General features: G+C 36.6%; 1 protein-coding gene across 1 annotated transcript in view; it reads right to left on the bottom strand.

Annotated features, from left to right (window-relative positions):
- LOC134212034 (tribbles homolog 2-like) overlaps positions 1 to 10,089 on the bottom strand; it is a 151,180-nt gene extending 141,091 nt beyond the window's left edge. Inside the window, exon 1 of the mRNA XM_062689531.1 lies at positions 9,507 to 10,089. The gene's annotated coding sequence lies outside the window, so the exon portion shown is untranslated. The remainder of the gene's footprint in view (positions 1 to 9,506) is intronic.
- Between the last annotated feature and the right edge of the window lie 2,534 nt (positions 10,090 to 12,623).

Here is a 12,623-nt window from a genome sequence, read left to right as displayed (position 1 = left end):
TGGGAATGCATAGTAATTAATGCAAAAACATGCAAAATGATAGAAAATATGCGATCTATCCCCCTAAAGTGCTTTTTTGACCTTTCCCATATGATTTTTTCAGTACATTTTACGATGCACGAGAAAGGCATCATCGCCGCTAGGTGGATTAATCTGGGTTTTATTTAAACTATTCAACATTTATTTATTTTGATTTCTATGGATTTTTATATTTTTAAATCTCTACATTTTAAAAACATTTCAACTTATGAACCTCTAACTTTTTAAATTTCAAAATTGTTAAATTTTAAAATATGTGAAATTTTAAATTCTCAAATTATTATGTTCGAAACAATGTACATACATAAATTCAAAGATTGCAATTTCTATTAATTTTTTTTAATCAGAATTATTTTTTAAATTATTAAATTGACTTATTTTAAAATTGCTTAATTTCAACATGGTATACTTTTGAAATCCCTATATTTTAATTTCTTAATTTTAAAAAATCTTAAATTTTGTAAGTTTTAAAACCTTAAAATTTTTAAATTTGTTATTTTTGAAATATTCTAATAAAGCTGTTAAATTTTGAATCTTTAATTTTACAAATTTCTCAAGCTTTTTTTTTAATCTAGAAAATGAAATTTTATCTAAAAAACTGAAATTCTGTAGATATTAAAATAGTTAATTTGAAAGTTTTTTGATAATACAGAATATCAAAATCTCAAAATATTTATAACAAAAAGTTTCAAGATCAAATAAGTCTTAAAATTTAAAAGCCTTCAAAATCCAATTGTATATAAAATATTAAAATAAAATATAAATATAAAATTGTAAGTAATTTAAATTTTAAAATTTAGGTGTTAAAGTTTCTAAAAACCCAAGAATATAAAAACCGAAATAAAAAAATAAGAATTTGCAGACTTGAAATTTTAAAAATTTGGGACTTTGAAATTCAAAAATTCTAAAACTCTGAACAAAAAAATTCAAAAATCTATAAATCTGATTTTTTTTAAATTCAAATTTCTTAAAAATTGGAAATTTCCATTTTTTTAGTTTATAAATTTATATAAATACTCAAATCATCAATCCATGTTTTTTTTCTATTTTAGATCTTTAAATTTTAAAATTATAAAATTAAGGGATTAACGAATGAAAAATTCGTTTAATATTAATAATATTAATTTAATATTAATAAATAATCACCTTGAAATCTTTAATTTAAATTTGAAAACCATATTTTTGAATCCTCAGCATTTCAACATTTTATTTGTTTTAACATTTTTAAAATTTGTTGAATGATGATTGTTAAATTTTGATATTCGAAGGATTTTGAATTAAGTTTTAGCTTGAAAAAATTTACATACATTGAGAGATTTTAATTTTTTAATTTTATTTTATTATTAAAATTTTAGAAATTGAATTAAAAAAGAGATAGTTTTCAGGGATTTAAATTTTAGAATCCTTATGTTTTCAATTTTTTTAATTTCAATCCTTTCTATTTTTTTTTTAATTTTAAACCTTGAAAAAATTAAAATTTTTGAAGTTTTTCATTTTATTGTACGTTGCATCAATTTTTAGACTCTGGCGCAACTTCGTTTTACTTCTAATTTTTAGCGTGCACAGCGATACATTCAAACTATCCTCGTAATTGTTTTTTGTTGTTGTTATTTATCGAACACACATGTTTTTGTTTACTTAAATAAACAATGAACAGTGTCAATTCATTTGTGTGTGTGTGACACGGGAAAAATATTCACGCAAATAATTTTCGCGCAGGGGTCTAATAAGGCGGAATCTGCGCAATAAAATCCTTATTTTTAAAATTTTTGAAGCATTGATTTCCTATATTATAAAAACCTTAAAATCTAAAAACCTGAACTTCTAGAGAATCTTAGAAATCTTATGATCACTCCAAAATCAAATTTTTGATAGAATGCTCAGGTCACCGTCGTTATACAGTGTTGACCCGATTTTGTCACTCCCCGATTTTATCTACCCCCGATTTTATCACGTTTTCGACCCGATTTTATCTCGTCCCGATTTTGTCACGTTTTCGACCCGATTTTGTCACTCCAAAAAAAATTGTCATTCTTTTTATTTACGTAAAATTTAATAATACCACAAACAACATTGATTTTCATGAAATAACTTTCACCGCCTGTAGTTTATTACGAACGACTTCTGAGTACCTGGGAAACATTCTGATAGCAATTTCGCCAAGAAATAACGGGTACCGTTCACGCATTTGGCCTTTCCAAGGCATAAAATGATTCATATTTGTGGAATGAATAAAAAAATTGAAAATATTTTGTATTTCCAATTTTGTCACATACCCTGTTTTATCACCCCAAAATTCACCAGGGGGGTGATAAAATCGGGATATTACTGTATAGCAATCGACTCAACTCGACAAATTGAGGCGAATGTTTGCTATTGAAAATTTGCCAGATTGGACTATGGGATCAAGAATACTATTTTTTATACTCAAAACACGCAAAAAAAACATTCACTCATATTTTTAAGTGTTTTTTTTTTTTCACGAGAAAGGCACAACACCGCAGTAAATGATCCTGTTAAGTTTATTTGCCTCATTATACGTTAAACATCGCTGACAATTATCCTGCCATCACCTACAAATAAACAACCAAACAATCAAACATTACATCCTATCGATCGATCAACCATCCACCTTTAACCAGTTTTATTACGGCACACAATTAACATTTTTTAAAGATAGCTTGCCCTGTGTCTTAACCCTCCGTAACGAGGCCGCTTTTCAACCTTATAAAAATGTCCCCTATTTTTATTGCTTACACCGTGCATCGCATCACTCATAAAGACGAGAGTCCTCTGTCTCCATTACCTACCTGGCATCACCCTATTAACGACACCATCCATCCCAAGGAACACGAAACGCTACCTCGCGGAACCAGGTGCAAATCGAAAGCAGAAACTCATAAAATTCCTTCGCCCATACCCCATTAGAATCGAACCAAACACCAAATACGTATGTATCGTCATAAAATCTCGATATCTTCTTGGCATCAATGGAAAGGAAAGGTGCGACATCTTCTCTCTTTGCGCCGTACACTAGTGTTGTATTGAAATCATTCACCTCTTGTTCTTAGGAGTGTACCCCTCTGATGTAGACAAGTATGGTGCCTCTGGTAATGTCGGAAAAACTTCATACCGAGAGGTTAAATTTCCCAATCGATTACGCTGCCACGCAAGTGTTTCCCATTCATGTGCAACTATGTGAAATGTTGCAGTTCAGCGAATCCGTCATAGAGCGTCATCACGTTTGGGAGGAGGTGACTCATTTACGTAAGGAAATTTGTGTTTGCTACTGGTGCGCGTCGTAAATTTGTTCCTATCATATTATGATGACGCTCTGCGAAATTGTTTGCAAGAGGATCCTCTTTGTGTGCGGTTTTATGAAAATGAAATGCGCAATTAGGTTCGCGGAATGAAACAACAAAATATCGAGGCGCTATAAAGCGATGTACCTACACATTGTTTCTGAAAATGTGTTGAATCGATAAACGACATTTTTAAATGAATGGGTTCAAACAGAAGATTTAATTACCGATAGTGGATATGGAGATTGCAAATTTGAAAATTGTTTGGTTTCTGAATATGGGTCCGGAATTTCTATTGCATTTCCCCTTCATTATTTCCACTTATTAGTCAAAACAAAACCCTTTCCATCGACAGATGTGTTTGTGATTGGAAAGATGCAACACTGTTGAGTGTTGAGTGACAACACGTTAACAGGACTCAAGAAACGACACGAGTCAACCTGTGGCTGTGAGCTCTAACCTGCAATCGTAAATATTCTGCAATAAACGGTCTGGGAGATAATGGGTTCCACGTGCAGATAGCGATTTCTAAATTGCACATAAATTCCTATACATAGATACCGGGACATTTTACCTGGTGCATATGTATTTGGTTGAGAGCACTGACTGGAGCGATAAGATAATAGCAAGAGAGGAAATACTGCGCAGCTCGGAAACAAGTTTTCCATTTGGCTTATCAGTCATCGCCATCGGAGAGTTCCGTTCTAGATACTTTCCATGACGATGGACTCCCTGGGTGCTGCACTTGTAACTAAAGCTCCATTCTAATCAAGAATTCATCATAAAAGGCGCCTCGAATTTTTAAAATATGTCAATTTCACGTGAGGCAAACAATTAAATCAACTGGTGTGACTAATATAGAATTCTATCCTGTCTGAGTGTAACAAACTGGTTTGTACAAAGACAGATCATGCAACAAATTATTAATATTATAATGTTTTAAGCACAAACATTTTAGAAAGAAAATGTTTCCTCTACATATTAGGTTGTAATAATAACCAAAAGAACGAAAATAGAAATTAACCAATCTCCATTATTCGGATAAATAATTTTTATTTCCGATTTTTTTTTTTAAATATTAGAGTCCGAACCGTAATCATATTTTGTATACCATGATCTTCTCATATAAATACAAGTTAAAAAGACTATTACTTATAACAGATCTCTTATCATTTTGTCCAATACAATCAAGTTAAGCACTAAGGTTACTAAAACCAACACCCATGAAGTACCGATATATGATTACGGTACTTTCATCGCGAGGTTTCAGCCTTCCTTTTGTTTAGGTTTTTTGCACTATCTTCCATGCGACGAGAGACTCTGTCTCTTCCCTTTCCATCGACCAACAATGCTGTTTGAAACCTTTCTCTTCTTTTCCTTAACGGTGACGATCAACGTTGAACGAAGCTGCATCCCTCCTCTCCTCAGCGTGCCACGCATAAAAAACACGCAGCACAGCTATACAGAAACGAGGTCTCCGTCAACTTAGCGAGAGAGATACCTACCCAAAGAAACCCGACCCGATATGAATGGGCCAAGTGCACCGAAAATAGTTTTCAAGGCAATCTCCGTTCACATTGGATGCAGAGCCCCATGCCGAAAAATAAAACAAAAATTCTCGCTCGCCGAATCCATACGCAATTTCGCAACTTCGGTAGCCGTCGCGGTGTCTTTCCCTTCCCCGACCCCTTCCCAAACTGCGTGTCATTCAATTAAGCTACGCAATAACAGATTGAAATCACGACGGCATCGGCACACACGCGCGCTAGAGAAGAGTAGCGTGGAAGCGCCTCTCGTCACCATCATCATCGGGCCATGCCACCACAGCACACGCGGTGGCTTCGTCTCACCTACGTCAGCATGCAGCAACAGCAAACTGTGGAAAAAACACACACCAATCAGCGCTGGTTACTACGACGACGATGCGATCCCAGGGTCGTCGCCGTCACCAATGTCGACCCTCGTGGCTCGCGTTTTTTTTTCGATTGTTTCTCGTACTTAGTATCATAGGGGCGTAAAATCAGTGTCGGGATCCTGATCATTGGGCTTTGAGTACGGTATGATAAATACACTGAAGATAGCCGTTTTTCAGACAACCATGTAAAAAATCCTACATAAAATACTTGTCAAGTTGCTCCCTTTTGGATGATTTGGCGAGCAATCATAAAACTTTTACCACGTATTTTAGAATTTTGAACTGAAAAATATGCCTTAAGGAAATAATAATTACAGTAACTCCCCAATTAAACTGAGTACGTGATTTGTACGTATGTAAGAAGACATAGAAACAACGGAGAGTTACAGGGCTGGTAATGATCGAACTCATTTTTAGCTTTAAGAATATTCACCGAATAACCGTGCACAGAAAGCGATATTACTTTTGACAAATATTTAATCATTTATGATAGGGGGAAACGCCCTATCGTTGTAGTATGGCTTATTTATACGGTAGTATCACAGACAAACAGACATAACACATTGAACATTTACTCATCAAATTCATCGTCGTTCAAACACTAACGACATCTGTTGATTTCAGTTAGTTGGGCAAATCACGACCCAGATGGCGGTAGTGAGCAAACGTCAAACTCGAGCAAAAACTATGCGCGCGCCACGAGTGTTCGATTGGCTAACTAATGATTATTTGAATTTACCAGTAAATCAGTGAACGATGGACATTTGACGAGTGTTATGTCTGTTTGTTTGTGGTAGTATTAAAATACAGTAATATTCCGTTTTTATCGCTCCCCTGGCAAATTGGTGAGTATAAAGTAAAGGAAATGTAACAAAATCGGATTTTTTAGATATGTTTTTGCCTTTCTCGTACAACTAAGTTGTACCGAAAGGCTATCATTTCACTCCAAATTCGAACTTTTGATAGAAGTCCCGGAGACCCATAGTGTTATATACCATTCGACTCAGCTCGATGAGCTGAACAAATGTCTGTCTGTCCGTGTGTGTGTGTGTGTATGTGTGTGCGTGTGTGTGTGCACAAAATGCCATAAAAAACATTAGCCAAATTTTCACATAGAAACTCTTAACCGATTTTCTTGCAACAAGTTGCATCCGATAGAGACTAAAACGCTGTTGATCACTATTGAATTTCATAATAATTGCAAATTGCAATAAATAGATAATATTAAAATAGTGATGAGACATAGGCACATAGAACAATAATGTGTTATGAAAAATGCCTTGCATCTATGAATATTTTTATAGTTTATCCGATGCTCGTGTTGCACGCATTTAGGCGTAAGTATGCTCTTCGTTCAGTTTCATAGTACTATGAAATTGTCGGAAAGTCAAAATTCGAACATAGGAAATTCGAGAAACTTTTGGCAGCGCCCTCTGTCGTCTACTAGTGTGAATATTCTATCATAACATTAGACGGTGTAACTGTTTTGCCTTTCTTGTACATCATCGAGGTGTAAGCGTAAAGGCTATATTTATTACCTTTTTGCGCGAGAAAGGCGCCATCACCGCTAGGTGAATTAATCTGGGTTTTTAATGATCGTTATACTCCCTATCTCGAGATCTCTCTATCTCGATGTGTTCTGATCATATTTTGTTCAAGATTCACTCTCCCTATGTCGGTATGTTCAAATTTTTAGACTACTAGACCATCTTTGGACAATAACAAACACATTGCCAACAGGAATCGACATTTGATGGATCTAGTACCCATTTTAATTTACCTTCCATTCCTCGATCTCGAGATGTGGAGAGGCGACTGTAATATAAAGCAGTTCATGCCTTGGTAATGCGAAATACCATACACGTTATTTCTTGTCGTAAAAGACAAGAAACAATGAATCACTTGCAGTGGTTGGTTTCCTACCCGACGCTGCCGTATCCAGGCGCTAACGTATATGAAAAAATAGCCAGCATGAGTTAACCACCTGAAGTTTGTATGCCGAAAGACATCTAACATCATTTACAATAATTTAATTTTTCCATAATAGGATGTTTTATATGTCTTATTGGAAAGCACAACAAATTACATGGCCAGGCTTTTTTATTTTCGAACTATCACTTTATAGTTTAATTTGATGATAATAATTAAACAACCGTTTCACGAAAAAGACCAACTTTGGGGATCGAGATCTTGGCGGTTTGTGGCTCAATTTAGCTGAAAGCAAATTTACGTATTTGAGTATAATTTTAACAAAACTGGCCTCAGTCAGAAAAATAGTCATGGTTATGGACATACAACTTTCACTCATTGGACTTATAAGTAGCTTGTAGCCCACCTAGAAACACTTTCGTTTAGTTCTAGGCTAAGATTTTATTTGTGTATTTGTGTATATTAATTCAGCGGACAAACATTAATCTGCCAAATCAGCGACTACAATACAAGTTCATAGCTGGCAACTGCGAGAAAAACAATTTTCCATCTAATAGCGCGATAATTTACACCTTCGTTCTAATTGGCCCACATCTGCCGTCCTACTTTCAGCCAAGAATGTCCTCCTTTTACAAAATTCCCTACGAATCAATTTTTGATTGGATCTTAACAGACATTCTTTTTTTTCGTATTTTACAAGTTAACGGGCGCATTGATAAGGCAAAAAATCTACGCCAAAAAAAATTGAAACTTGAAACGCTTCAGGTCATTAGAAACGAAATTTCACAGAACTTAACGGAATTTTGCACTGGCGATTTCGTTATTTTGTCAAGTATTGTTGAGTTCCTAAAATTTCTTCAGACAAAAAGCTTTTAATTATTTGAAACAAAATTTCTTCAAATTCCGAAATAAATTAAAATCATTTCCTCCTTACCAAAAACTCGTCTAAATGGTTCCGAGAGTTTGCCAATTTTCAATTTATTTATGTGTTGTGGAAGCAAAATCAATGTAGCACCACGCTTTAACTTTAAGTAGGTAACTACAGTCGCCTCTCCACATCTCGATATTGATATTGATTAGAAAACTGTTGGAATTTCCCCCGATAAATTCTTTAGAATTTATTTAAAAAATTCTCTGCAGACATTCTTCCTCAGAAAATTCTTCTAAATTTAAACTGAAAATTCTTATGATTTTCTACGAATTTTTCTCGAAAAAAAAACTACAGAGTGTCTACAGAGTGTCAACGGAAATGTTTTGGAATTTCCTCGAAAAAATCTTCGGAATTAACCCAGAAAATCTTCAGCATTTTCTTCGGAGAGAGCAATTCCTGAAAAATTCTGAGAATTTCTTTGCAAAACTCTTCAGAATTTTCACAGAAAGCTTTTCGGAATTTCCACGGAAAACAACTCAGAAATTTGTCCGGATTTTTTTTTTGAGAATTTTTGTGGAAAATTCTACAGAAAATCATAAGAAAAAATCTTCAGGATTACTATGAGAAATTCTTTGAAAAATTGCCCTTATGATATAAGAATGCAAAAATTGTAACTATGCTTCGTAGTTGATAACATGGAAAAGCTGGGACATCCAGTGGGGAATGTAATGGCAACATAGAAGAAAGTTATCGAGATCAGACCGCTGATGGCCCATAATCAGTAAAGGATGGGCATAGACCATACGAAGAAATTATTAATATAATAGTGCCTGACAAACTACAATTTTTCAATAGTTTACCACCTTTATTCAATTGTTACTTCCTTACCACTTTTCGTGACGGTCTCAAATTTGGTTTTGCAGAATGACCCCCCTATGTTTTCCCGAAGGACGTATTCTACGTCAAAAGGCAAGAATTAGAAAAAGACGTATCGAGATATAATATTTAGTACTTGCTTATCTGATTCATCAATATTTTGAACGCCTTGCATATACATACGACAAAAAAACTAGTATTCCACTAGTGCTCCGGTGTTCGAAACGAGCGCACAAAAAATGATTGACAAATATTTGAAGAACAATGTTGTTGATTTGTGTGTACATAAAACACTTGAAAGAACCATTGATCAAATTTCTCTTTTTACTCGAACACCTTTCAACACTTTTCTTGCCCACAAGCACAATACCAGCCCTGCGGACTGAAGGTGTCACAATAATCGCAGCAATCGCACAGCAACTTTTTTATTCTGTGTTGGCTATTCCTATTTGACTTGACGCAACAATCAACCACTGCCGTCGTACATCAATGACGCCTTATTTTGCACTTATCACCTATTTACGTATCATTAATCATTTTTTGGCAATATCAGCCTTGCTACGGCTATCACTACCTTTTCGTAAGACTTGGTTTCACTCTGCATACCACTAAGATTGCGAAAATTCTATAAATTCTTCCACACTGCCTTTCTCACAGTATAATTCCTTTATAGAGGTTGCACTTAATCCAGGTTACTATCCTTGTCTTCGTTCTTCTCCTCCGCCAGCAACTTTCAGCACTCGCAATCCTCGACACTATTTCCAAATCAAAACACTCGCAGAATCCTTCGCTGTGTTCAGAAAGACGATTCCATCAAAGCAATCGCCCCTTTCTTGCTACCGCCTTCACCACACACGCGCGCGCGATACCTGCTCTGTGCTCACACTCTCCTCGGCGGTGGACGCGCGATACCCGATGACGACGATGCCGATCGACGCTCGAACTCTCGAGGTAAAGCGAACACAAAACTGACGGACGGCAACGAAATCGAACCCAAAAACCGTCTGCAAAAAGAAAACGAAACGGATCCAACCGAACGTACTACGAACTATGCGTCACACTACAAACCACTTCTGTCGAAAGCCATAACTGTACTGAGGAGCACGGCGGAATGCGAACCGAATCAACCAACGTGGCTTCTCTGCCTTCTGCTGGTTCGATTCAAGCTTTTCGACACAAGTGAAGCCACGCACCGAAAAGTGTTGCCACTTTAAATTATTTAATCCAAGAAGCTCATTATAAAAAAATCTTGTGAATCTGAACACGATAGGTTAGATAAAACATAAAACAGTAAAATGCTTCTTATTCATACCCTATGCATGACCTATGTTGTTCCATAAAATTGATTAAACCTAAAACCTGGGTCTATGTTTTTGTTGTGCTACAATAATCGTTATGTTGTCTTATATGTATATCACTGATTATCAACTTCCTTTTAGGCATATATAGGGTTGATAGACGATTAGTTTGTCAATCTATAGACCCAAGAGTTTCAATTCAATGTGCATAGCGTAGAAGCCCAAACCCAATTCAGCAGAATTTGTGAAAGACAACGGAAATGGAAAATTATACAGAAAATAATATTATATGGGCTAACTGTCAATTTTGCCGTTTCCGTCGCCGTTCTGCTGTATTGCGAATCCATCTGGCACCACTATATCTATCTAGTGGATGGAGTCGCGATGGTCGCGATCGGCACACACACACCATCGAAATCGGTAGACCGGCAAGAGAGCGGTGAGAGAGCGACGCCAAAATTGTACGTCAGTCGTCAGTGACGTCACGTCTGACAAACTCGATGAGAAGTGTTGCCACATGTTCAGATTCACATGGAAAAGTGTATACACTCAGAAATAGAAGAATTCTACACACCCGTTTCAAAAAAAGATATTTTAGTTACTAGATAAAGATTGTCGCTTCGGTTCCCTTTGTTCTGCTGTCCGAAACATGGTACATACCTGTCAAATCGTATGGATTTTTCTTCTTTGACATTTAGCTCCCCTATCCTCGCCAGCAAAAGATGTTCCGGACAGCGACGACAGCGACAATCTTTATCTAGTAACTAAAATATCTTTTGTTTCAAATCACTCAGAGACTGAGTGAAATTGTATTGCCGTCTCTGTTTTTCCCACGGAAAAGGTACTCAATTTTCGTAAAAAGTGGAACTGCTCAAAATTTGACGACGCCCGCATTCAAGTGTTTCTTCCTCTGCGTTGATGGGACGCCCGCAAGAAGAACGGTGTTATTGTGCATCGGAATGATCACAATTTTGCGTGGTGGGACGCCCGCATTCAAGTGTTTCTTCCTCTGCGTTGGTGGGACGCCCGCAAGAAGAATAGTGTTATTATGAATCGGAATGATCACAATTCTGCGTGGTGGGACGCCCGGATTCAAGTGTTTCTTCCTCTACGTTGGTGGGACGCCAACAAGAAGAACGGTGTTATTGTGGATCAGAATGATCACAATTTTGCGTGGTGGGATCCCGCACTCAATAGATTCTTTCTCTGAGTTGGTGGGACGCCCGCAAGATAAATCGTAATATTGTTAATCGGAATGATCACAATTTTGTGTGGTGGGACGCCCGCATTCAAGTGCTTCTTCCTCTGCGTTCGCGTTTCTTCCTCTGCGTTGGTGGGACGCCCCCAAGAAGAACGGTGTTATTATGCATCGGAATGATCACAATTTTGCGTGGTGGGACGCCCGCATTCAAGTGTTTCTTTCACTGCGTTGGTGGGACGCCCGCAAGAAGAAAGGTGTTGTAGATCGGAGTGGTCACAGTTATTCTAAGAATCTCTTGCTCAGCGATGGTCGATGGCCTACAAGTAGTTTGGTGTTGTAGATCCGAAAGATAACAGGTACACAAGAGATTTTATTTAACTGAGATTAGGCCATGATTTGGAGCTGTTTATCGGGCTTTTTTTAGTTACGGTTTTTTGCTGGTTGTTTCACAACTGTGAATGCACAATGGATTAGACGTGTATTCGAAAAAAGTAGAAGTAGTGGTAGTGATTTGAAGTACAAGTGAAAAGTTTCTTCACGAGTTGTGAGTACAATTGCGAGTCGAGACGCCCACTGCATGGGAGTTCCTTGAGAGTGGTTTCCCATATGCATGTGTGCCACCATTTAAGTGTGTTCTTCGATTATGAAATGAGATGCTCGCAATACAATAGTGTGCCTGGAATGATTGTTTGCTGCAAGATGCTTTTGTATCATGATGAGAGAGTAAGCGAATGATACATAATATGTCGTAGATGTTATTTTTTTTCATATAGAAGAAAAGGGTGATAGCATTTTTTTTTGGAGAGGAGGGGATATGTGTGGCATTGGACAGGCCTATTATCATGAACAGGTCTAGCATGCATGTGTCAAATGACAGATCGTGTCAGTCATCGTGAGTATACACATTCGCAGTCAGTCGATCCCACCTTCCTCGCGAGTGCAGCAGTGCAAACATGATGGGTGACAGATATGCGCGATGTTGAATTGCACAATATTATGCATCATTTTCCGTTTAATATCCTTTGTTTTTGTTCGGATGGCATTGGGATCTTAATATGAAGTATTGGAGACTTGGCTCAATTGGGTCCTAAAATGAAGAATCGATTTTCGATTTTCTTTCAGGAAACGATGAAGTTAATCATCCTGAACGCGTCAGTTTTTATTTTGACTCAAAAATCTGTTGGAGAGCGCA

Source organism: Armigeres subalbatus, chromosome 2 (assembly GCF_024139115.2).
Source record: "Armigeres subalbatus isolate Guangzhou_Male chromosome 2, GZ_Asu_2, whole genome shotgun sequence".
NCBI lineage: Eukaryota > Metazoa > Arthropoda > Insecta > Diptera > Culicidae > Armigeres > Armigeres subalbatus.
This window is presented reverse-complemented; position numbering and strand designations above follow the sequence as displayed.